General features: G+C 34.9%; 1 protein-coding gene across 42 annotated transcripts in view; it reads left to right on the top strand.

Moving 5' to 3' along the window:
• RIMS2 (regulating synaptic membrane exocytosis 2) overlaps positions 1-27,897 on the top strand; it is a 585,834-nt gene that overhangs the window by 471,139 nt on the left and 86,798 nt on the right. The window lies entirely within an intron of this gene.

The raw sequence follows: 27,897 nt of genomic DNA, 5'->3' as shown, positions 1-27,897 counted from the left end.
GTTTATAAGGTTTGTTTCAGAGTTTGATATGGTTGACCTTTAATGGTCTTGGAGTTGTAGTGGTTTTATTCCTTAAATTGCCTTAATTTATTCAGCAAATATTTTTGAGCATCTTACATATGCCAGATCCTCTGGTAAAATGGGTTGACAAGACCTTTCCTTCAAAGAGCTTAAAGTCTAGAGGGGAGATAGAGTAATTAGAAGTAAATAAATGGTCACAAGAAGTAATTACAATAAGTAAAAGTATAAAAATTAATTCTAACATGTGATTTGGTAATAACCCCTTAGTACATCATTTTAACAACCCACTCAATTATCTCATTTAAAGCTCTCTACTAACTTTAAAACACAGGTGTATGGAAAATGAAAGTTATAAAAGGTTATCTAAATTGCCCAATATTAAATCATTTAAACTGAAGCAGAAACAAGTGACTCTTTCAGCATTATACAAGCTAGGAAAACATCCTCAGAAGAAAATCCATTATGTCTTCTAAACCTCTAACCACTTAAAAATTCTGACGTAATAGCTTAAGAACATATTTGAGGGGCGCCTGGGTGGCTCAGTTGTTAGGCATCTGCCTTCGGCTCAGGTCATGATCCCAGGGTCCTGCGATCAAGCCCCATGTCGGGCTCCCTGCTCAGTGGGAGGCCTGCTTCTCCCTCTCCCACTCCCCCTGCTTGTGTTCCCTCTCTCGCTGTCTCTCTCTCTGTCAAGTAATAAATAAAGTTAAAAAAAACACACATTATTTGAGAACCTTTGTTAAATAGTTTTTCTTAGCTCTGATGCATACCAAACATAAGGCTTTTAAAATCTAAAAAATACAATAATTAAAACATTACATACTATTTTGTACTTGGGACTCCTGGGTTCTCCTATTTCATTTTTTGTTTGTTTGTTTTGGTTTTTAATCTTCCTGCCATATAAATCTGAAAGGGTCTCTAGCTAAAATCAATCAGCAAGGCAAGACTATGAAGTATGAATACTTAGAAATATAAAATCAAATCTTTTAAATTGGTGTTTTCCAAGTATATTTCCAGAAAATTAACCCCATGTACTAATGCTTAAAAATTAATGGCTTTAAGGTCAACAAGGGTGGGAAACCAGTATACATACTCTCCTTCTCTTTGAGATTCGTAGTCTATATCAGCATTCTGAGAAGTTCTGTGATAAAGTTGTATTTAAACAAGAATTTCCTAAACTTTATGATAGATTATTTTAATGTAATACTTTCACATTTTATTCTGAGAAACGTGCTTTAAACTCAATGACATGCATTCATTTTTCATTCCTAACTTTGGCTTGCATTCTCTCAGTGAAATAAATATTTTTATTCTTGATGAGATTAGGCATGGAATTATGGTGCAAAATTTGGGGTTTCCCAGAAGAGATTCTTCGAGCTGAGAAAACTTACTTATAGGGATTGATCTTGTCCCTAAAGAAGTAGATGGGTGGGGCTAGGAAACTAATTGTAAAATCAACTAGAGAGTCACAAATCTGACAAGGAAAAGTATGATCCAAAGAATGTAAGATAAGATTTATCTTCCAAATAATGACACTAACAAAGGGCTGCATAAAAATGGCTTATATAATTCAACAAATATCATGAACATTTATAATTTTTGCTGACTTTTCACATGTATTTTAAAATTTAATTCACCCCATCTCCTGTTTAGGAAGTCACTTCAAACAAGGCAGTTGAGTCGCACTGTAGAGATGGAGTTGATGGGTAATAGCCCATTTCTACCTTGTCTATCCTTTTCTATTTGCTTGGACTATTAGTTGCGGAGATCAAAGGAGATAACAGCTTGAGTTCCACTGATGTCATATGTGTGCATGTGTGTCCGTATGTATGTGCATGCATTTGCGTGCACCACACTCTAGCACATGCTTAATGGAACTCTCTCCCAATTTCCCTCTTTAAGAAGTGCTCTATCTTGCTCTGAACTTGAGACCTTATGTCTAATTTTCTAGACTTCCAGAGCTGGTTTTGCATTGTTATTTAATGTAGTCCCTGACTCCCACAGCTAATATTTTAACACATCATTAAACTTTGCTATTTCTACTGTCATTAGAATTCACCCTCTTCACTAAAAGGATTAATTATACATATTATATAGGACAAACATGAACATTCTCTTACGTTTAAGGTTATATAAAATATTCATCAAGGTCTGTCAAGATAATAATGAGTGAATATTATAAGGGAGATATTTATAGACTCATTTTTTAAATTCAATATATAGCTAATTCATTGTCCTATTATACTTTCAAAGACTTCACCGCTTTATTGTTATTCTTTTAGTAAATAATAATGTTAAGGGGCGCCTAGGTGGCTCAGTCGGTCAAGCATCCGACTCTTGATTTCGGCTCAGGTCGTGATCTCAGGATCGTGGGATTTCGGCTCAGGTCGTGATCTCAGGGTCGTGGGATTTCGGCTCAGGTCGTGATCTCAGGGTCGTGGGATTTCGGCTCAGGTCGTGATCTCAGGGTCGTGGGGCTCTGTGCTCAGCACAGGGTGTGCTTGTCCCTCTCCCTCTGCTCCTCCCCTCTGCTCTGTCTCTCAAATAAATAAATAAGTAAGCAAATAAATAAATAAATAAAATCTTTTAACAATAAATAAATAAATAATGTTAATATATTTACAGAGTACTGGTTAAAAAAACAAATTTTATGTATAATACATACAAATATATGTACATATTAATATATAATATAGTATATCCATACATTATATGTATGTTACATATAGCTCTATGTACGTATGTATATGTGTATATCATGAGATAGTTAACAGTAGACTTGAGAGATTGAAAGCATGTTTTATTATTACATTTTGAGATGAGGATTCTCCTGGTTGAGGATTCTAATGCTGCTCTAATGAAATAAACTTAGAATTTAGGTTCAATCTGTACAAGTGGTTATCACTGTAAAAAATAAAAAGAATCTGTGATTTAGGCATACTTCTCTCAGAATAATGTTTAGGGAATGCTAAAATCTTGACTTCATGGGAGCAGAGTCTTCATCTGTCTTGGCACTGCCTAGAGCACTTCCTAGCTTAGTGCAGGTCCTTAACACATATTTGTTGAAGAATAAATAGATAAATGAATACCTATTTCAGTAATTTTTTAAAATGTGGTTTTTCACTAAAACAATTGAAGTTAGATAATGAATTAGAATGATAATTTTAAAAAATAAAGATTTTTAAATACCAAGTAATTAGATTAAATTGAGTGCCTTTTCCCACTAATCCTCAAACTATTATGAAATATTTAATCACCATATTACCTCTTCTTGATTACAATTTTCCTTGTTAATGATTCATTCTTAAAATCTTAATGTAGTGCTTCTCTCTTTTTTCTTCCAAGATTTTATTTAAATTCCAGTTAGTTAGCATAGAGTATAATATTAGTTTCAGGATAGCATTTAGTGATTCATCTCTTACATAAAACACCCAGTGCTAATCACAACAAATGACCTCCTCAATCCCCATCACCTATTTCACCCATCCCCCCCCACCTTCCCTCTGGTAACCATCAGTTTGTTCTCCAGAGTTAAGAGTCAGCTTTATGGTTTGCCTCTCTCTTTTTTATCCCCCCATGTTCATCTGTTTTCTTAAATTCCACATATGAGTGAAATCATATGGTATTTGTCTTTCTCTAATTGACTTATTTCGCTTAGCAAAATACTCTCTAGCTCCATCAATGTCATTGCAAATGGCAAGATTTCATTCTTTTTTATGGCTGGATAATATTCTTCTGTATGTATATACACAACATCAGGATGCATGTATTCCTTTGAATCAGTATTTTTGTATTTTTTGGGTAAATACCAGTAGTTGTAGTGTTTCTCTTATAATAAAACTATTTTTTAAAAGATTTTATTTATTTATTTGACAGAGAGAGACAGCGAGAGAGGGAACACAAGCAGGGGGAGTGGGAGAGGGAGAAGCAGGCTTCCTGCTGAGCAGGGAGCCCAATGTGGGGCTTGATCCCTGGACCCCAGGATCACGACCTGAGCCAAAGGCAGACGCTTAATGACTGAGCCATCCAGGTGCCCCTATAATTAAACTATTATATACAGAAAGCCACAGACCATTATTGGAAGGGACTTTAGAAGTTCCCTAATTCTCTGAACTAACTAGAGTTAGACTTCTATATCAGTGGTTCCCAAACCAACCTGATAAACAAATTGCCAGGGGACAATTTTAAAAACATCAATTCTCTGACCTTAGCATGAGAATTCTGTTCCAGTATATCTAGATATGATAATCAGCAACCCTATACAATATCACTGATAGTTGATTGTTAAATCTGTGTAAAGAATTCAGACCTCTCTACCTTATGAGACAAGTCCACTATATTTTTGGACATTTGTAACTATTAGACTTTTTTAAATGAAGCCAACCCTACCTGCCTGTAACTTTTTAAAAAAAGGTTCGTTGTCTTAACCTGGAGAGTGATTATAAAGGTATTCACTTTATAATTACCCTGCAATTGAACATATGTCTTACATACTCCTTTGCATTTGTGATATATTTCACAAGTTTAAGAACATGAAAATTGAATTGGAAGGGAGAGTTGTATCCGGGACTATCATCTCAGAATTGAACCAAGTTATGTTTGACCCACTGGGCGGGGTGGAGGGGTGGGGAGGGGTGTAAAATATATATAAAATAAAAAATATTTTTAAATTATTTTATTTTAATTAATTTAATTAATTTATGTTCATTAATTAATTTATGTTCATTAATTATATAATTATTATTTGCCTTTATGACAAAAACAACACATACCTAAGAAGAATTCTATCTTTAAATAGCATTTATCCAAATTAAAGATTTGTCGTATTCCACCAATCTCTACTACATTAAATTTGCATTTCACTTGCTTTGTACAAATTGTTTTACCCATTTGAAGTTATTCCGCAATTTGATAGTAAATCAACATAGCATGCATCTTGTATTGAAAGGATGCAAAATAGTGAAATCTTACCTCTTTAGCACAATTTAAAAACATTATGTTTGTAACAATGATAGAGAAAAAAACAGGAAGGGAAAATTAAAGATGAAGAAAAGAACAGAAAGGCATTGAAAGGATTAATTAATATATTTTCTTTAAGAAATAGATAAGTTGTGCTATAAAGCATTTTTATTAGTCTTTTGTATAAAATCAAATGTAGTCATTAGTAGTATTTAAGCCCCTTAGGAATTTGCTCATAAATGTTAATAGCTAATATTTCTGTTAGCCAAAGTTAAGACTCTAGGACCACATCATTTATTTTGAAAAATCTTACAGTTCCATTTTTCTGAATTGATGGAGTAGATATCCATGCCCTAATCATCTGCAGAGTTGCTGTGGAAAATGATAGACTAAAAATTCAATATTCTTACAGTGCTTTTATTGTTCAAATTTTCCTCTTTTTTATCATTTAAAATTCTCATTTACATAGATTATAAGAAAAATATTTAAGCCCCAATAGCTTTTTAAACTTGTATTGAAGGATTGCAAATTTTCAAACTCTAATAACTATGAGAACACCTGTGAATCAGTATTTCTTTTTGAATTGAAAATAACTAGATGCATTGTCTCAGAATATTACTGCATAATAAATAGTTTGTAATAATTATTCTGCATGACAAAAGGTAATAGCAGTGCTCTGAAGCTAAGACTATAAATGTATTTAAATTTGCATTCAATTTATTATAAATCTTAAAATATAATGTTAATAATGGTGTTTAAATTCTTAAGCTTTTTTTTTTTAAGATTTTATTTATTTGAGAATGAGAGAGAGACATGAGAGGGGGAAGGGTCAGAGGGAGAAGCAGACTCCCCGCCAAGCAGGGAGCCCAATATGGGACTTGATCCTGGAACTCCAGGATCATGACCTGAGCCGAAGGCAGTCGCTTAACCAACTGAGCCACCCAGGCGCCCTAAATTTGTAAGCTTTTAGCAAAATAAATTGCATAGGAATAACAGCTGCCCTCATTTCTTTTTACTTCAGAAAGAGTTGTTTGTCAAGAAGGTATTCTGTTCATTAACTCAAGGATTAAGTTTCTTCAGTGCTAGATTGACAGTATCACCCTTGATGTCTCTACTGAGTCATTAAATATTTCTGGTTTCAGTATTTGCATATTTATAATGAAAATCACATGCAAAAAATCCCTTAATGATCTTTTAGATGGTTCAGTGAGGAGGCTAGGATTGTTAATTTTATTAGAACAAAATCTTTGATTGTTCCTTCTAATAATATAGAAACAATTGCTCAGTGTATCTGGTGTTGACCAACTAGAAATTAACTAGAATTGTTATTAACTATATTTTGCTCCCATGCTTTACCAGAAATAGGAAAGTGACCAGAGAAACTGCCTACACCAAGATTCCTGAGATTCTTTTAAAGGCAACTTTGACAGAATTTTCTCCAGACTCATTAAATTTAATTTCTATGACTCCTACAGTAACAGCGTTCTAATACTAGTCTAGGGATCTCAAATTCAAAGTCTTACAGAGGCCAAGCAGATAATATAAGTGACTAAAATCAGGTTTGAGGACTAGGTAGTATGCGAACTGTAGCCCACTGAAGAACACAAGTTCCCTTTAAATGGGGCCAGTGCTGCTCAGGTCCAGCTAGTCCTTGCCAGACTGGAATATAGGCAGTATTGCCAGATGGGACGTTTCAGGAGACCCAAGCCCCTAATCCCCTAATCCTTATGTTAACTTTGTAAAAACTCTTCTGGCTAAAGAAAGTATATCAGTGGGCCAGATTCACTGGTGGGGGTCAGGGGTACTGGTTTGCATCTGAAATAGTAATTATTCCTAGAAATAATGACTCTGAGTTACCAAAAGTTCCAAATGATAAAAAAAGGAAATAATCATATTCTTCATATTATTCTAAGTCAGAAAACTCCACATGTTTTAGAATACCCTTTAGTAATGTAAGTACAGATTAATCAGAATATTACATTTCTAAAATATTCTTGTTAATGATTAGCTAGCTAGGCAAGGAGATAGATGTAAATAGATAAATTGATTGATTGTTAGAGAGATGGTAGAAAAAGCATAATAATAGGATGTTATATGGAATTGTTATACAGAATACTATACAGCCCTTAACAGATAGAAAAAAAGTGCTGTGATGGATTTAAGTACCCAGGAGTGGAGCTAATTATAGAAATGCTAGTAAGTATAAATAAATGATGTTGCCATTGTGGAAAACTTTGTCTTCTATGTTTTATAGTATGATTACCTAAATTAAGGGCAAATTAAATTAAGCTTCATTGAGATTGCTAGAAAATAAAAGACAGTTAAGTTTGTTCTTAAAATGGGAGGGAAAAATAAAATAAGACCAAATCAGAGAGGGAGACAAACCATAAGAGACTCTTAACTATAGGAAACAAACTGAGGGTTGCTGGAGGGGAGAAGGGTGGGGGGGATGGGGCAAGTGGGTGATGGCCATTAAGGAGGGCACGGGATGTAATGAGCACTGGGTGTTAAATGCAACGGATAAATAACTGAATTCTACCTCTGAAACTAATAATGTACTATGTGTTGATTTTAAATAAAACAAAATTTTTAAAAATGGTTTTAATAAAAGCAGTTCTTTAAAATGCAAAATTAAACAACTATTCTTGATCGGTTTAAGGTTCACAGGGTATACAGTGAGTTAGATTGAATTCTACATTTTCAGCTAGTAGTTTTGGAAATTATTTAATTTACCATTGGAGAGGATGGTTTTAATTTTGTTTTTAACTCTGAACAAGATTGTTATCTGAAATCAAATAAGTATGGCACTATTAGATTATAATTACTACAATTATATAGTAATTATTATTATTTGTAAGGATATGACTACAAATATTATTTAGAATCATATTAAGGACACAATTCATACAAATGGACCACAGCTCGGGACAGTATGCTATGAACTTCCATCGGCACTGCCTACTGAAAATTTCAGCAGAGGAAATAAATTACTAGAAGGAAGTAAAAATACTTCCAATAACTAAGAAAGTCATCTCAGTGATAGAGGAGTTTCCTTTTTTAACCCCACTTTACGTGTTTATTACAATAGATAAGAAATATAAAAATTTTAGAATTCCTTATGTAGTGTGAGATAATACTATAAAGGAAGACCTTAAAGACACTTAGGAGAATTCATAGAAAAAAACTTAATAAAGAGACTCACTCTATTTCTAGTTGATGATTATAAATTTTTAGGTTAAAATTTCACACTTAGTGTTCATAATACATATTCTTTTTAATTATTGTATAGAGCAGAACTTCACTTCATACGTGATTATAGTACTTTAGAAATGCTGATATATATATGTCAGCTAAAGGAAAATGATTGGCAAAATACACTTTGCCCCTAACTTGGGGAGTAAAATTTTCAAAGAAGTTTAAAATCCCAGTGTTAACTCCTTCATTAGAGAGAATAAAATTGTCTAAATATTAATACAAAGAATTATTTTTGAGTTAAAAAGATTATTGTATATTATTCATTTTTGTTTAATTCTAAATTTGACTTCTCGATATTCTCTCTGAAACAAAATTTGCAATAGAAATAAAACATGCTGTTCTGTCAGTCAGCTTCCACCTGATTGATGCCTATGAATCAACGCTCCTAGGTTGGAGCTGAAAGGGGCAATTTAACCATTCTTGACTGTCATGTTGCTGCAATCTTGCTCAAAATAAAACCCAAGGTGACTGAAAAATCGGCGTCCTCAAGCCTGCCAAAGTGACACACCCTTATTTGTTGCTTGAACAGCCAAAGCAAATGCATGTATGGGCAGAAATTTTGACTGAGATTTAGTCTGTCATGTCTAAGAAAAGATAATTTCATAACTATTTTTACTTAAAGCATAATAAAGCTCTTGTATTTTTAGACAAATGTAGAGCACAATGTGATAAGCAGAGTTAATATCCAAAAATTTTCCTAGCATATTTCCATATGTTGTGGTAGAACTGGCACTCGGTTGGATATATTCTAATTCCATTCACTGTTAACACTGAGACCTGGGGCGAGTATTGTCATTCTTCAGTTTTATCATTCATAAAGAGAGCCAGATGGTCTTCAAGTCTCTTGTCTCTACTCAATTCAGATTTAGATCATCATTTTAACATTTAAGTAACACTTAATGTAAACTTTTAACATTTAACCTAAACTCCAAAGAACATGAATTAGATTATAATTTATCTTTGAAAAATGAATGCTTAATATTTTTTGCTTTTTACCCAACCATATAAAGCATATTTATATTATTATTTGAATGAGCCACTTCATTCCTTAAGTTAATTATTGACAATTTCTTGAAAGAGTATCTAGTAACCTTTTCATCTGTGTTTTCTTCCTCCTTGGGATAATATTGAGGTATTTCTGGACTGCAGTCTTCATGAGGGTAAAGACTATGTGTTAGTCATTTCTATATCCATTAACCAAAAGCAGTAATTCTTCTCACTGAGAACTGTGTGTTGCTTTAGATTAAATAAATAACTCATTAGCTTAAAAAGTTATAGGCAATTCTTATTCACTGTTTTGGTTCATTTTATAACATACAGCATATAAAAAAACATACAGCATACAATCAAGCAGTGATTATTACTTAAGATTTTTTAAACAAGTTTTCTAGGAAAAATGTTGGGATATCAGTCTTCAAATAGACAGCAACAGTGTTATAAAACTAAAATACAAAAAGCAGGAAAAAAGGAAAAGACCTGCAAAAGTCACATTTTTCAGTGTCGAGACATCATTCCATTGCACTGTGGTGGAAATAACACCATACATGGGAAAGATTCAGCCTTTTTCCCTAGTCACCACTGAAATACAGAAAGAAATGAACATGTAGATTAACTAAGTGGACTCTCTCCTTAGCGGTGTTTGATAGGCAATGAACTAACTAGCTTCCTACTTTCCTTCTTCCCACATCGTGTCCTCCCTCTCTCTCTCTACCTCCTTTCCTTCCTCTAGCCATTTGCCCAGTAGCAACATTTTGTCCATTGTGATAATTTCTAGAAAGATACTGAGATAGGGGCGCCCGGGTGGCTCAGTTGTTAAGCGTCTGCCTTCGGCTCAGGTCATGGTCCCAGGGTCCTGGCATCCAGCCCTACGGCAGGCTCCCTGCTCGGCGGGAAGCCCGCTTCTCCCTCTCCCACTGCCCCTGCTTGTGTTCCCTCTCTCGCTGTGTCTCTCTCTGTCAAATAAATAAATAAAATCTTTAAAAAAAAAAAAAAGAAAGATACTGAGATATATGAAACTAGTTCTTGTCTTGAGGAAGTTAAAGCTGGAGGAAGACATGGACATTTAAATAATTACAATATAATAACTTGTTATAATGATATATTCCATCATTGAATATTTCATAGTTACATATATTGAATGTTAGATGGTTACACATATTAAATAACCAATGATTCTGTATTTGCCTTGTGTAAGGAAATAAGTGTAAGGGGAACAGTCTTAGGTGATACCAGTTAAGTTCTGAGGCTCAAATTCACATTCCCAATTCCACCATATTCCAGCATTTGATATATTGCCTCAGAGTGTTACTAACTATTCCAATTAATCTGAAAAATGAAGTTATTTTAGTTTGGTTTTAATAAGGTGCTGGACTAAAGAGGTAGCAAAAAAGGACAAGTAAGGGAAAAGTCCAAGATTATTACAAAGAATGAATCAAATAGGGCTTGATGATTGGTTGAATTACTTCATTCATATATTCAGTAAATATTTATTGAGTGCTTATTACTTGCTAGGCCCTGTTCTATATACATGAAAATTATTTTTTTAAAGACAAATATCCTTCAGTAAAGCTGCTTTGGTCTTTGATTTCCTCAATAATTTTGAAGATCTGAAAAGCTACATTTGTCTCCAGAGATAATGGATCAAAGAGGAAGTGCAAGTTTTCAAGCCAGTTTTCATTATGGCCACTCTGAAACTAGTGTCCATTCAGCTCTGAGTTACATATTATCTAAAACTCAGAATAATAAATGATATTTATGATTCTTATACTGGTCATCAAGAAAAAGTTAAAGTATTTTAGTGGCTTTTAAAAGTTAGGAAAATCTATAACACCATATGTATTTAATTTTAGTTAAGTGTTAGCTCTCTAGAACATTCACTTATTTCAAGTTAATTTTTTCTATAAATGGGTCTGCTCTTGGCTATCCTAAAATATTGCCTTTTAAGGTTGTACTTATTTTAATTTATAGTTACTTCAGAAGTAACCTACAGTGGGGGCGGCGCCTGAGTGGCTCAGTTGGTGAATCATCAAACTCTTGATTTCAGCTCAGTTCATGATCTCAGGGTCATGAGATTGAGTCCCGCGCTGTGCTCCACGAGCTGGGAGTCTGCTTAAGATCCTTTCCCTCTGCCCCTCCCCACCCTCTAAATAAATAAATAAATCTTAAAAAAAAAAAGAAGAAGAAGAAGAAGAAGGAACCTGAGGATTCATTAAAGTAGAATAAAGTTGAAGTAGAGCCATTAATTCAACAAACATCTTCTGAGTATCTTACTTGTCTCTGCCTGTTGCCAGTGTTCAGCCTGGAGCTGGTATATATAGTAAATGCTCACTAAATGTTAGAAAGAATGGATGGGTAAATAAATGAAAGAATAATGTATGTAGGATATAGCGTTATGTTTAAGAGTACAGGCTCTGGAACCAGACAGTTGAGTTTGAATCCTGGCTCTCCCACTTATTATATCTCCCACTTCATATCTTGGAAAAGTTACTTAGCCTCTCTGTGCCCAGTTTTCTCATCTATAAAATTGTGATGATAATAATAGTTTCCTCATTGGATTGTTTGAGGATTAAATAAATTAAAACTAGCCAAGTATTTATAACAGTGACACATAGTAAACACCGGTAAATATTTGCTAAAATAAACACAATGAAAAAGAAATAGTAACTACAGCTTTAAAGGCAAAACTTATATGTGAAACACCAACACTTACAAAGTCACGCACTACTAATTTAAAATTGCTAGGGATGAAGACTGGGTTGGTAAGTCAACTGTAGCCAACTGATACTGACCCAGGCCATGTTTCTCATTTGCAAAGCTTTTTCTCAGCGGTTGGTGACTTGGCAAAAGGGGGAGGGAATTTGAATCTGGTCTGGAGTAACACTCAGGCAGTTGCCACATGAGATCACATCTTAACCCATCTCGCCCAAGATTACATAAGCGACAAATAAATATTTTCCTCTTATAAATGTCAAAGATACTTAGTCATTCTATTTACAACAGGTGAAACAGGGAGGTTCTTCTGAGTCTAATGAAAGGATAGCTTATTAGTCATACTTTGGGAGATCCCCAGATGTGCCGGTTTTAGGAGTGGGAATGATCTAGCTCTAAATTTGTGTTCTCCCCAGTTACTATTTGATCAGCAGGGACATACTGCTAACATGGGCAAGAATACATTTGTCCAATTTTGTGGAAGGTATTTAGAAGTTTCTCTGTGCTGGTCAGTTAGATATTTGAGTATCAGGGATGTTTCCAAGAGTAATGGCTTTTCAAAATGTTATCAAAAGACTACATTTTAGGGGCGCCTGGGTGGCTCAGTCAGTTGAGCATCTGACTCTTGATTTCAGCTCAGGTCATGATCTTGGGATCATGGGATCGAGCCCCCTGTCGGGCTCCACACTCAGTGGGGCGTCTCCTTGAGATTTTCTCTCTCCTTCTCATGCTCACTCACTGTCTCTCTCTCTAAAATAAATAAATCTTTTTTAAAAAACACTACATTTTAGATACTCAAATAATAAGTCATTTTATCTTCTAATCTTTGAGGAATTAAGAAATAAAAATAATCTTACATAACAGAGTAAGAGATACTGTTTAGTCAGCTGCGCTCTATTTCATTACAATTTTTATTTTCTTGATATGCTAGACTAAATTTTAAAAATACAGGCACATGTTGTGATGAGCACTGGGTGTTATATGCAACTAATGAATCGTTGAACACTGCATCAAAAACTAATGATGTAATATATGTTGGCTAACTGAACATAATAATAAAAATTAAATAAATAAATAAAAATATAGTTTCACCTGTTTTAGAGTGGCTAAACATCTTCAATTTATAAGAGAAAAAAATATTTATTGTCTACAGAACCTTGGGCTAGATGGGCTAAAATGTGATCTGATTTAGCAATTCCTGAATGTCACTCCACGCTGGATTCAAATATAAATTCGTCCTTAAATTATGCCTTAGATCTCTACTTTAATAAGCAACTGAACAGCAAAGTGATATATTCTGGACTAGATATTTTTTTATATAGAGACAAAACAGACTTAATTAGATTTTATAACAAATCAATGAAAATATTTATTGACATCTCACTATATGCTTTAGCTGTCTGCACATGATTGAAGATATAACCTAAATATAGTGTGGGGACCCTGGACGGTGGAAGGGTTAGCTTAAGTGGAAGAAGGCAGGAAGCTGCTGGAAGTCAGCGCAATGCTTTCTGTGTTGGCACAGAAGCATGCGTGCGGCGGTAAGCAGCTGCGTGGCCTACAGGGGATGGAGAGCTGTTGTGACAGGGACAGATGGACAGAGGGGATCAGTGCATTCCTTAATTTATTCGCTGGAGTTCTTGACTATTTGTTGTCTTTAGCATTTACTTGACACTTACCAGGTGTTGCCTTGGGTTCTATTTTGTCTCTGTGTTTCATTTAGCAAAACTGTGTTATAAGTGGTTTTAGAACAAATACCACGTCTTCTGCTTCTTTAGAGTTGGCATAGCATTAACTCCAGTGTCTTATACACGGTAGATGTGCAAATAAATATTTGTGAATTGATTGGCATCTATAGATTTCCAAAACATGTATTAGGAACTTCTGTTTTATCATCAGCCAATATTTATTCAGTACCAAAATGACTTATGAAACTCACTAGATGCTGCTTGCACATTATTATTGAATTATCCCTACGTTACTAGGAGCATTCGTTCACATAATGAATTTACTGAATTCATTTATTTAGTAAACTATTTCTTTAGAGCTACTTAGTACCAAGTCTCAGGTGGTAGGCTGCTGAAGGACTCTGACCAAATGAGCTTTCCAAGCTCCATGAGAAGAGGGTGCACAATTGTTATAGAATTTCTGTGATGGAGATATCATAAAACCCTGAGGAAACAGTGTAATTTGTATCCAAAAGTCTGTGGCGTCTAATGTAATGTTGCCGCGTTGTTAGGTTCATTCGATGACCTGGGTAAACCTGGGACAGCCAGCAGTCGTGCCGCCTGAGCCCAAATGCCCAGATTCCAGGTGCATTTCGGCGCCACCTGGCCGCAGTTGTTTAGTGAAAAAGCCAAAAATGAAAGTGATTCTGAATTCTGTGGCTAACGGAGACTTTCAGGATAGTGGCAGAGTCCAGGTATCTCTGTGTTGGTTTTCCCAGGCCATGTCAGAGGATTGGGAGAACTAGCGTGTTTCTCCAGATGGGCTCCAGAGCCTTGCCATCCCCTTCCCAGGAGAGAAGAATTTGAGTCCATGCATTTGCCAGCAGGTTCTAGGCAGAAGATGGAAGCAGATTGGCAATCATGTTCTATCTAATTTCACATTAGTGTGGAATATGTTATTGCAAGGTCTTACCGTATATAGTTGACCTAGGGAAAACACATCAAAGCTACCCGAGCTGGTGGGTGAGAGATTGGGGAAGTCTTCACAAAAGAGTTCTTGTTCCAGTAGTGACTCAAAAGAAATGTGGTAGCTTGCCAAGTGGCCATGCGAAGAAGGATGTTTATGAGAGAGAAAAAAAAGCAGATGTCAAGGTGCAGAAGGCTGAAAGGATGTAGGTATTTCAGAGAACTACATGTATTTCTAGAGCATAAAGTTTGAGAGCTAAGGGAGAAAGAAACAGAGATGAAATGTTTGGCATGGGTCAGATCATGACTCGTTTGTAGGCCCTGCAACAGTTTCTGTCTTGTTCGATAAACAAAGGAGCCATTAAATTTTTTTTTAAGATTTTATGTTTATTTATTTGACAGAGAGAGAGAGCACAAGCAGGGGGAGCGGCAGCAGAGGGAGAGGGAGAAGCAGGCTCCCTGCTGAGTAGAGAGCCCAATGTGGGGCTTGATCTCAGGACCCTGGGATCATGACCTGAGCCGAAGGCAGACACCTAACAGACTGAGCCACCCAGGCACCCTCAATTAAAGAAATTTTTGCAGAAATTTTATTTGTAAAAGATCACTATAAAACTCCGTTTTCTCATCTGTGAAATAAGAGATAATAGTACTCATTTCATAGGGTTGTATGGATTAGAGAGAAAGTATGTGAAGTCTCTTGCATAAAGTCCAATGCAAAGTAAGTATTAAATAAGCAGTAGCTATTAGTATTATCGTTATTAGTATTAATGTTACTATAATTAACGATGAGAGGGAAGGCCAGAGGCTCATAGCTAATAGTTTTCTAAATTCTTAAACATTTTCTGTTTCAGTGACCAATTCATATATACTTTCAAATAATTGTGAAAATTATTCATTTTCCTTTTCTGTTTTTCATGTTAATATAATTAGAACCAAGCTAAATGCATTTTAATGTATTTGTTATTTTCTTAGATAGAATAATCATGTTCTATATTACTCTAAGCTTATTAGCCTTAATAAAAACCTCTGCTTTGCAACTTTCTCTTTGGGTCATTTTAGAATTTATGCCTTCTGTAACTGAATTATATTACGTTCTATAATATTCATCCCCTTAAGTTTACAGTCGAAGAACTGAGACCTGAGAGATCAAATTATTTGTCTCAAGACAGATGCTATATAGTCCTAAAGTCAGAACTCCAGTTTCATAAGCCTATGGTGTTACTTGTTAACCTAATTTTGCTAATAATTTTAAAATATAGAACTATCCTTTAATGGGTGGAATACTTGTATTTCCACCCTAACTTTTCTCTGACCCACTATTATAGGAGGACATGAAAGCAAAAATGTTGTTTGGGTAAGTAGAGATAAAATCAACCTATGATTGGGGGCTACTTCTAGGTAGGTAATAAATGCAAGTCTTTTAATTGAGCAAAACAAAAGGAGTGACCTGAATGTTGTTTACCAAACAGCAGATAAAGGCCTATGTCTTGTTACATAAGATATAGTTGTACTATATAAGTCCTAGCTAGTGAGTCTCAAAATGGTTGCTGGATCTGTAGCGTCAGCATCTCCTGGGAACTTGTTAGAAATGCAAATTTTCAGGCACCACTCCAGTTTTAGTCAAAAACTCTGGGAATGGGGCAGAGCAATCTGTTTTAATAAGCCCTCCAGATTATCCTGCTGCAGGCTGAAGTTTGGCAACCCGTGCTATAAGCTAAGTGGCATTTGTTTTCATCTTCTTGAAGTATTGATAAAGTCTGGTGTCGAGGAGCATGTGTTCTAGAAGCAGACTGCTGGGTTCAAATTCCAGCTTCATGACTTCCTAGCAATGAGAACCTGGACAAACCTCATAACCTTTCTGTGCTTCACATTCTTTTTGCGTGCTTGTAATAGTTTCTATTTCATAAGTTATTCAGAGGAATATTTCAAGTGGAGTATAATATATGTGAAAGTCCTGAGGTGGAAAATTTCTTGGCATTTTTTCATAAATGTAAAAGAGGCTTCTGTGGCTGTAAAGTATAAAGAAAAATGAGATGAGGTGAAAGAGAAGGTCAATCATGCACGGTCTTGGGGCGCCTGGGTGGCTCAGTCAGTTAAGCGTCTGCCTTCGGCTCAGGTCGTGATCATAGGGTCCTGGGATCGAGCCCCGCATCGGGCTTCCTGCTCCACGGGAAGCCTGCTTTTCCCTCTCCCACTCCCCCTGCTTGTGTTCCCTCTCTCGCTGTCTTTTTCTCTGTCAAATAAATAAATAAAATCTTTAAAAAAAAAATCATGCACAGTCTTATAGGACCTTGGAGAAACGGTGGGGTCCTCCGCTCCTTGGAGGAATTGGTATTTTCAAGGAGGAGGGACCTTCTTTCCCCCCCACCTCTTAGGAGGGCAAAAGGAATAATGTGCAAAAGCAATTAGGTTTATAGACTATCTGTTGGAAGATAAGGGAATTTCTTCTGATAGCCTCTATTTTATGGATTTTGGATTTTTCCCAAGAATGATGAGAAAACATTGAAGAATTTTAGCGTAAGAGTGACTAGCCCAATTTATGTTTTAGGGAAAAAAAATCACTCTGGCTGCTTGTGTGGAAAATGGAACACGAGCAGCTAGGATGCTATTGCGGTAGAGTGCACAAGAGTGGCATGGACTTGAGCAGTAGAAGTCAGGATGGCAAGAAATGGCAGGTCTGAGTATATCTTAGAGGTAGGATCTGTAAGCCCTAGTGATAGATTAGGTGTGGAGCTGAAGGAGAGGGAGAGATCAAGGGAGTCTCTTCGATGTCCAGGTTAGGCAACTTGATGAGTAGTTATACTCTTTAGTGGAACAGGGAAGGCTGAGAGAGGAACATATTTGAGGGAAAAAAAAGGGTTAAGTTCAGTTTGTGGCACATCACATTTGTAACATCCTGTGTGACATCTGATTGCTTATTACAAGTAGGCAATTGGATAGATAGTTCTGGCATTTGGAAAAGAAGCTACTCAGCTAACTTAAATTTAGAGATGATTGGCATATTTATGTGTGTGTGTGTACATGTGGGTATAAATATTAGTATATATATAATATTTTTAAGGTAAGAATTAATTGCTTCTGATAGCTTCCATTTTCTCAATGAAATATAGGGAAAATAGCAAAAGGTGGAAAGTTTGAGTACTGTGAAGAAGGGGTGCAGTGGCTATTGTGGAGAGTGGGGGAAGCATGTGTAGAGTAACTGTTGAGGCTCATGCCAGTGAATTATAGTGGAACTAGTGTGTCCTACTGATTTTTATTTTCAACAATCCTACAGTGTTGAGATATAGGCATAGAAGAAGCACGTGGTAGGATTCATCAAAAGGTTCTGCCAGGGAGCGCCTAGGTGGCTCAGTTGGTTAAGCATCCAACTCTTGGTTTCGGCTAAGGTCATGATCTCATGGGTCTTGAGACCAAGCCCTGTGTAGGGCTCCACGCTCAGCAGGAAGTCTGCTTGAAAATTCTCTCCCTCTGCCCCACCCCAGTCATGTGCTCTCTCTCTTTTTCTTTCTCTCTCTCAAATAAATAAGTAAATCTTAAAAAAAAAAAAAAAAAAAGGATTCTGTCAGTTGGATGTCATAGGAGGAGGGATACTAAAAAAGGTGAAGAGTGATTGAAATGATGGGCTATAGAATCTAAGTTACTCAAAGATAATTGGAGAAAAAGTGAGAGAATCGAAGTTCTCATAATATTGAAGAGTAAGAATACCCGATTAAATGAGCTAGAAAGAAGGGAGACAGAAAGGCTTGTAGCAACTTTCTGAATAAGGTTGAGATCTTATTATCCTCTTTTTATACAATAGGACAACTGAGGCACAAGCTATGTTGTTTCCTCAGTTATGGCATGAGTTGTACAGCTACATCTTGAGTGTGAGTGTCTTGATTAAATTCACCTGGCTTCGCAGTAGATAATTACTTTTCTTAGTAGATAGGCAAATCATAGATATTCTTTGTTCAAGATTAGGAATCATTGCCTTTAACAGAAATAAAGTACAAATGTCCAAATAAGTATTAAAATAGAAAAATGGATTGTTTGTTTTAGAGCATATGTCTGCCTTATCTTTATAACTTTTTTTTGCTAAATATTATTCTGCTTCATGTTTTTCCTTTTAATGCACTTTATGTTTTATTTTGAATATCAATTGTATTATAGTCATAAGTTTTAGTATTAAGCTTGTTTTGTCAGTGATATTTGGTTGCCTTCATAAAAGTTTTTGTTTTAGTCCATTTTATTCACATGTCACTAATTCCATAATTAATGTCAAAGGGAAAGGATAATTTATATAGGGAAATACATTTTATATCAAATATTTCTGCTGGAATTATGCCATTTTAAACCATTTATCTAGAGCAGCATTATCCAACAAATATAATGTGAGCCACAAAGGTAAGTTTAATAATTTTAATAGGTACATTAAAAAAATAAAAAGGAAACAGGTAAAATAATTTAACAATATCTTTTATTTAAACTAATAGAGTCAAAATAATTCCATTGCAGATTTTAATCTATATAAAAAATGAATGCTATATTTTATCTTGGGGAGGGGTGTACTAAGACTTCTAAACCAGTGTGTGTATTACACTTACAACCCATCTCAGTTTGGACAAAGCTCATTTCAAGTGTTCATTAGCCACATGTTGCTAGTGCCTATAGTACTGGACAGTGCAGATGTGGAGCATTCATGAAGTATAATTCAGCAAAGTAAAATACTCAAATAAAGTCAAGCTCTTTGTGATTTCTCCTGAGGGAAGCACGGTTTAAGAAATCTTAGAAAAGATACATTTTTGTTGGAAAGAAGAAGGGAAGGATAGTAGTTTTTTTGTTGTTGTTGCTTTTAAGGAAATAGACTAGCAGTCAAATTGGTACACAGTCTGGTCTTTTTATAGTACAACAGTTTGATTGGTAATCCTATCTTTTAGAGCCATAGTATTTTCATATTAAACTTTTATATGTGACTACTTGAAAAAAATGGCCTAATTGTGTTTATTTATATAAATCTGACTTAAAATGGCTAGCGATAAATCTTGGGCAATTTGATAGCTCCGTTGTGTAACAATCTAAAACATAATCATTCAAAAATTTCTGAGGATTTATAATTTCCATTTTTGGAACATAAGAATTTCTGAATGTAAGGATTTAATCATGTAGAATTTAATAAACATTTAATAAATAAAAATTTAATAAATAATTTACATATTTAAATTAAAATTTTAGGGTCTCCATTTAATGCCAATTAGCAACATTATTGGTTTCAATATTTTAAATCAGAATTCTACTATAAAATAAACATTCAGGGCAAGAGAAAACATAATAACAATATATGCTTATTTTATGCTTATAATTGAATTCTGTAAAAAATGTCAAGGTGAAGAAGAATACCTTCTATTTATTTTTTTGTACATGTAATTCATTATTCACTCATTCAAACATGAGTTCAAATGGCAGGTTGTATTCACTAAAGAAAACGAACTTAAATAAATATCCACGAAAATAAAAAGTAGCTTACAAATGTAAAAGAGTAGAATGTTTGAGACATGACATTTGCTTAAATTTGATTTATCTTTATTATTTCATTATGATGATTAGGTATTTATTTTCACTATTCATTATTTTCTAGCCTTTGACATCACAAAATTCATTTGAAAATGGAACTTTATTAATTCTGCAATGGAAGTAATAATATCCTTGACTTAAGTTTTTGCTGTTAGTTTTCAAAACAAACTTGAGAAAATAATACTTTAATGTTTCATGGGAATACTTCTACCACAAGTGTACCCCAGGTTAAATGGTGACTCCTTTTCGATGGCCTCTTTCTTGTCTTTCACTAAGTCTCTAACCTCACTGAGCATTTTTATCCAATCTTAGTAACGTTTAGCTAAAAGCAATAAATAGCACTTAAATTGGCATTCTTTCTAGGCAAAAGGGAGTTTATGGTAAAGTCTGAGTTTTGGAGTGTGGGAGTGTTTTCAGGAGGATGATCTGTAGAATAAAGAGAATTTCCCATTGTAATCATTATTTACCAACAAAATGGAAGAGTACATTTATTCACATAGATTGTATGTACCATTTCATTTAGTGCCCAAAGGGTATAATTTTTCATTCACAGTATATGCCATTTTATAGTTACTCAGTAAATGTCTGTTAAATTGAATTTACTTGTAAATGCATTATTAATTTAATATCTGTGTAACAAGGTCATCTTATAAATATTTTCACTGAAACACATCTTTTTAACTTTGAAATGACTGAAGGTATGGGAGTTATTTACCTACATGAAGTCTGAGGGACCATTTCTATGAGGCTACAGAACTTCTCTATGTAACATAGCTGCTTCTTCAAATAAACCTAGCAAGTTTAAGTTTCTGTGCTTAGTAAAGCCTCAATGGCCCTATTTAATTGTAAACATATATAATTTAGAGCTAATATATCTTAACCATATTCTAGACGTTGTGCTAAATGCTGTATATATTTTATTTCATTTAATCCTCATCACAAACTTGTGAGAGTATTATTATTCTTGTTAGATGAATTAATTCACTTATTCAATAAATATTTACTGAATACTTAACCAGGCAGCAGGCATTATTTTAAAACCCGGGATTTAACAGTGAACAGAAGAGGTAAAGTCCTTGCTCCATGCAGATAGCTTCCATTCAGGAGGAAAGGCATATAATAAATACACAAGAAAACAAAAGCTCAGAACAGGTTAAAAAATATGCTCAAGGTCATGAACTATTAAATGATAGAAATAGGATAGAAAACCATGTCTGACTGACTCAGAACTTAAATTTAGGTCTCACTTGAAAAATTACCAGATTTTGTTGCCTTGAATAAATCACTTTAGCTCCAGAAAAATCTGGCAGTGGTATTAATTAATTAATTAATGTATTTATTTATTTATTTCTGTATACTGCATAGTCTTGTCATGTTATTCTTTATGTCTTTCAAATTTATAATAATAGTAGGAAAACTTCAAACACTATATACTAGACTAAAAAACAGCTTACCTAACTTCCTTTCCTATGTCAACTCCAAGTCCAATGGATTTCCTAACCTTCAAAGCCTCGCACTGTGCCTGCTCTGAGACATCATTTCAGAGCAGAAATTCATAATCATGGTTGGACTGATTGACTTGGAATCCAGGAAGGAAAAAAATAAGTTTAGATTTCTAATGAGCTGAAAGCCTTTCTTTAAGAGATTCCAAGGAGGATTCAGTATGTATGACCAAGCACACCTAGTCAAAATATTACTGTCATTTTAATCATTAAAGTAGATTATAATCTTTCTGTTCATGGTGATTTCTGGGTGACATATAAAACAAACTTATACTTGAGTTCCATTGTCTACATGCACAAACATAAGCTAAGCAATATTCTAAGTTAAATCAGGTATATTCGTGAGTCTTTACATGAAAGAATAATAAAATGCTCTTCAGTGGTGTATAAAGGCATAATCTTGGGAATTTTAATATAGTGCATTTATTAACGCTGGATTTAGCCAAAGGGAAATTACCAGTATTCATCTAATTAGGCAAGAACAGTATATTTTAACAAAAAGTAAGGGATTAACTGTCATAAAAGTATTTTGTTTTCCACATGAAATGCCTAAATTGAACTTAAAACATGCAAGTTTAAGTCTTAACCTAGATAGAGTACTATACTTCACAGAATAATCTACACATTAAAGCTACCTGGGAATTTTGCTTCATAATTCTTCTAGTTTATTATCTTGTTTTTCTAAACTGATTAACTAAGACAGTAAACCATGGTCCTTGACAGGAAGTACAGTCATTTCATGTATATATACATACCCAGTCTTCGGTGTTCTATGTGATGGTTAGTTCAGGGGTGGCCACAGGAGGAGCTCAGGAAAAGGAAGTTTATGATAACAGGTCCTAGGAGCCAGGAGGCGTGTCACGTCATGCTGGGCTACATAGGAAAGCTGCGGCGTAGGGTTCAGAAGGTAGAAGGGGCAGGAATGAGGCAAGAGTTAAGGCCAGAACCTTTTTGGAGGACGAGAAAGACAAGATAGGGCAGAGTACACAGTTGAAGATTGGCGGGTTTGAGTAATTCCTTCCAGCTGGGCTTTGGGTTTTAGGAGTGGTCTTCTATTGCCTGGTACCAGGCCCGGGAATGATTTAGGGCAGGGAAAGTATGGGTTTGGTTTGACTAGGCCAAATAGAGAAGGTGCAGCTCTGAATTTGTCTAATTTGCATATCAAAGGCAAGCACTGGGCTGAGCCCTTCACTATCTCTAACAATTGGCTAGTCCCAGGAAGGGCAGTTTCTTTCCAGTCAGGAAGGTTTTTAAGTTGTCCAAAACATCATAATATACTGAAAATAAAAAATATAAACAGTACACGTACATATGCTTATATGCACTCACATATATAATCTTTAGACAGTTTTTAATCCCCACTAAAATTAAATTAAGAAGTATAAAAAATTCTCACTTGGAGCTTTGTTGTTTAGATATTTTTAAATATCTGTAATTGTGGCCTGTTAGTGTGTACTATTGGAGGAAAGACCCTTTCTTGGTCTTTTATTTCTAAGCCCAGAGCCCTAATTTTTTCCCACGCGAGCAAGGGACCTGATAACTGTTAACAACACTGTCTCAGAAAGCACAATGTACTTCTCTTCCCTGACATTTCCAAATCCTGTGGCCCAGTCTCCTGAGCCCTGCTGTAAAGATAGATGGTAAAAAATGGCTATCTTTTGCGAGCAAAAGAGCTCGTTAAGAAGAATAATGTGACGTAAAACCACAAGTTCTAGGAACTTGGAACAGTGGTGCCCTACAAATCATTTTACCTGTCTCTAACAGTTGCTAAGACAGGTAAAAGGGCAAGGAACTACTTGTCTTTTCTCAGTCATTGTCAGCCAAATATAAGGAAAACATACACAACTTTAATAAAAGCATCACTGTTTCCAAATATAAAAGAATAATGTATGGGGAATATGTATTTGGCCTCTTGGAAAAAAATTCTAGAATCAGTTCTGGGTTTTTTTAATCCCATGGGACTCCAGAAATTCTGGTAGATTCTTCTGTGAATTTGAAAGGTTGATTTGATTAGCTATGGAAGTTACATAGATAATGAGTAATTAGATTTCATCAAGATATGTAAGTTTAAAGCATGTTCTCATTCTCTGAAATGATGCATGCAATATGATTACAGAAAGTAGAGATATATTTAAAATTTGGATTTGATCTGTAATCAAGTTTTCAAAAAAATCAGAGTACCCACTATTTTTCAAAATATGGGACTAATGTATTTTGTACTTTATAGTCTGGAGAATTAATATTCTTAATATATAGACATTCATACATTTTTATACATTTTGAAACACAACATCTAGTCATTTCATATGGGTAAAAATTACAGTCCAGAAATATTTTCATAATGTATGATTTGATGTGGGTAAGTTATAGTCCAAGAATACTTTCATATTATAGTATAGCTTTCAGTATTATTTTTAGAGGCATAAGGTGAATTTTTATTTAGTGTAATCATTTCGATAGTGTGGAATAGTCATCATTTGTTAAATACTCTACAAACTTGATACACTTATGGAGTTGGATGATTAGCAAGAATAAATCAAAGCTCTCAGTCTATTTTTTTTATTTTCACAAAATCTTAACTATTAGTATTCCTTTGATATTGATGAGAATGGTGAAAAATGCAAATTGATGCTTGAAATTATAGGCCTGTGAGGATACCTTCTGATATTTGTCATGGACCTTTTTATGGTGTAGCATATACTGTGGAATCATGTGGTGAAATCAGAAGAAGCTGAAATGAAAATGAGTGCGAGAGAAGTCTATTCTTGCCTCAAATAGTTACATATAGAAATAATCGAGTTTAGCTGGAAAGTACAGATGAAACAATAGAACAATTTAAGGGGATGATACACACATTGAATTGGTGGGTTAGAATTGTGGAGTTTATTTCAAACACTTGTGAAGGGAAAGATGTTATTACTTAAAAATCATATACCAAGGAAAACTGGGAGGAACAGTAGGCAAAGCTGAATTAAAAAAGAAAGAAAAAGAACCATGAAAATTTGAAAGGAATTAATTTTAGAAAGATTAACAGAGGTATTAAAGTCATAAAAATGTGGAGGTTAAAATCTATTAATGATCTCTAACCTCCTCATGTGCTAGGTTAGGAAAGGAAGGCCCAATGAGCAAAGAAACAAAGAAGTTTAATGTGCTAAATCAAACTTTTTCACTTGAGTTCTTGAACTCATATACCTATCCATCTTGAAGAATATTTTGTATCAATTTTTGACTTTCTTTTTAATCTTTCTCTCTCTTCAAGTTCTTCTGATTTTGCCTTAAAAAAAGTAATATACTAGTAATCCTTATTTTCATAACTGTTCTCTTCATTTTGATACTCCCATGAGTTTACCATTTCTTTCTTTCTCTTCAATTTCAAATCTCTCCAACATAGTATCCACCTTAATAGCTTCCTCTCTGTTCATCAAGTTTCTTTGTCACCTTCTTGGAAACGGACTTTGATCTCTATTTCAGTAGCTGCTTTCTTAAAGGCCAGTTGTGTTCTCTAAAGTGCTAAATCAAGAGCCTTTCTTAAATGTTCCTGCTGACAAATTCTTTGCATCACTTGACCACCTCAACTTTCTTGAACCTCATTCTTCTCTTGTCTTTCATGGAATTTAACCCTATTCTATTTTTCTTATTTCTGAGAATGTGTCTCTATTTCTCTCTCAGTCCTCTTCTTCCCAGCCTTTATAAGTATTCCACAGCGTATCTTCTCAAGCGTTGTCATTTCTGTCTTTGCACTCTTGGCTTCGCTAAGTAAGCGGCCTCCTAACTTCCTCTCTCCTCTCCTGTTCAATAGATATTTATTCACTCCATCTTTTTAGCCCCGACTCTTCTGTTGGGCACTTGTCCTAAATGTGCAGCGTCCTCCTATAGAACCTCTCCATCAGAAAATTCCACTGGTTCAGTGGTGATCACTTTCTAAACCAGCACTACACAGGCAAACACTACGCTCTTTGAGGGTGTTAGTTTCCTTTTCCAAAAAGGTTGTTGTGAGTTAATTCCCATAAAGCATGTAGAGTAACCATTGGCATATGGTAAATGCTTACTAATTTGAGCTCTTATTATATCTTATTCCCAGATCCAGATACTAAGCTGTACAGATGGTTCCTTCCAAATAACTTTTACATTAGTCTTTGCTTTCTTCTAGTAATAGCAATATAGGAGCCTGGGTTTTTCTATCCTTCTCCCAGATTATTCCTATAAACTGTCAATTGATTTTCCTATAGACAGTCTCTTTTATTCCAGTCTCTTTGTTAGTCAAAACAGATGAGATTGTGCTGTTGTGATAAACAACCCTAAACTCCTAGTGACATTAACCAACACAAGTTGTTTCTTCCCATTGTAGTCATTCAGGGACCTAGCCTGATAGCGGCCCTGTCTTCCACAGTCCCAGGAAGAAGTAAAGAGAAGTTGGAGTTTATCGACATCAGTTAAATGCTTCCACCCAGAAGCAACAGGACTCATTTCCACTAACATTTCACTTGTCAAAACAAGTCAAAAGATCACTTCTAGCCTCAACGGGGGAAGGAAAAATAAGCTTACCTTGCACCTGCAAGGAGAACAGAGTATTGTAAACAGCCTAATGACTCCCTCCACTATGTTACATAATCTTCCTTATTTATCATTTGTATGTTATTCTCTGGCTCCATCAGCTTCAGTGACTCTTTTTACAGGAATCCACATAGCAACCTGAGTCTAGTCTGCTTTTCCGGACTTAACCTCTGCTACTCTTAGCCTATAACATCTTCCACTTCAGCCAAACTGCACTACTCATCCTAAAAACATGGCATGTTCTTTCTTACCTCTGCATTTAATGCCTAATGTTCTCTTCTCTTTAACAGTTTTTTTTTCTCTGTACATGTGATAATTTTTACCCATTATTTAAGACCCAGGTTCATGAAACTTTCCAGATCTCTGATTTTAATGGTCTCTTTCACTATAGTAAAATCGCATACTACTGTGAGATTTTCTCTGGTATTTATAATATTTTTAAACTAATTTGTATAAGCCTTTCTCCTCTTATTTGTATTCTTAAACTATATGCTTCTTCAATCATGACTGTGCCTCATTCAGTGTTTTTATTCACCACCGGGCCAACCCTACTCTAGCCTAAATGGAGCTTTAGCACTAATCAGAAAAAGGTGTTTCCCTAGGTAGGTTATTGGAAACAGACACTTGTTTTGAACAGACCACTTAGAGAAAATTCTCCCTTTGTGTGCAGAATAAAAAGTTCTCTTCCTGTGAGTTTTGGCCCCGCTGAGCAGGAAGATGGAACTCAGATGCTCTTTCAGCCTCCACTTGCTTCTTTAGGACCTAATGCCAAGTAGGTGTAGATATTTGCTAATGGAATCAATTAATTAGTGGCAAGAATGCTTACTGTAGTGTAAAGTAGCTGAGTCCAGAAATGAGTGCAGGCCTAAAAATTCAAGGAGAAAAAGAAACAAAATATAAATTAGATCTTGTCACTGAGGACCGTTATAAAGAAGAAGCTGAAGTCAGAGATGTAGTTTTCATTAAGATACATGTTATAATGAAAACATCTTAAAATCATAATCCTTGTATAAAGTTTCTTTATAAATTGTTATCTTAAACCAATAGTGAAAGCAAGTGGCATGATGGAAATGTATACACCCTAAGAGTAGTTTTCGTGTTTAACTTTTTAAGGAAGACAGAACACAGCAAGGTAATAAAAGATATTGAAAAATAATCATATAAGGATGGGCAAAATATGTTATTTTGTGACAGAGAGAAACAGACTGTGTGACAGAGAGAAACATAGACTTAGGATTTATAAAGTATTAAGTTTAAATTTTTTTCTTAATATAAGTTTCTTCATACTCAAAGTGGTGGTAGTGGGATATGTTATTCAGCGATTTGGTGGCGAACTTATAAAATTAAGGAACTATGAGGCATTAATATATAGGTAGACTTAAGAGTTTAAGTAAATTTGTGAATGTTCAGTTAGTAAATGAATATTCCTAATACCTTTAATGATCTAGCCTCTATAAATTTGTCGCTGTTTAAAGAAGATAGTCATGTTCTCTCCAAAATGGCCTTTAATGGTATATTTAGAGATAAAATATTGGTCTGGATCCCAGGTCTCTTGGTGCCACCACATGTGCAGTGTGCGCCCCCACAGACTTAGGGCTGCTCTGATGTAATATCTGAATAGGCAGTTCAATAAAGTTGGGTAGGACAGGTCATGCATTGATCCCAACACACCCAGGCCCTCCTCTCTCTTGACCTCATCTTCTGTCAGTATCCCC

Source organism: Eumetopias jubatus, unplaced genomic scaffold (genome assembly GCF_037043125.1).
Source record: "Eumetopias jubatus isolate StellerSeaLion01/CBP00866 unplaced genomic scaffold, mEumJub1_p1.0 scaffold_4, whole genome shotgun sequence".
Lineage (NCBI taxonomy): Eukaryota > Metazoa > Chordata > Mammalia > Carnivora > Otariidae > Eumetopias > Eumetopias jubatus.
This window is presented reverse-complemented; position numbering and strand designations above follow the sequence as displayed.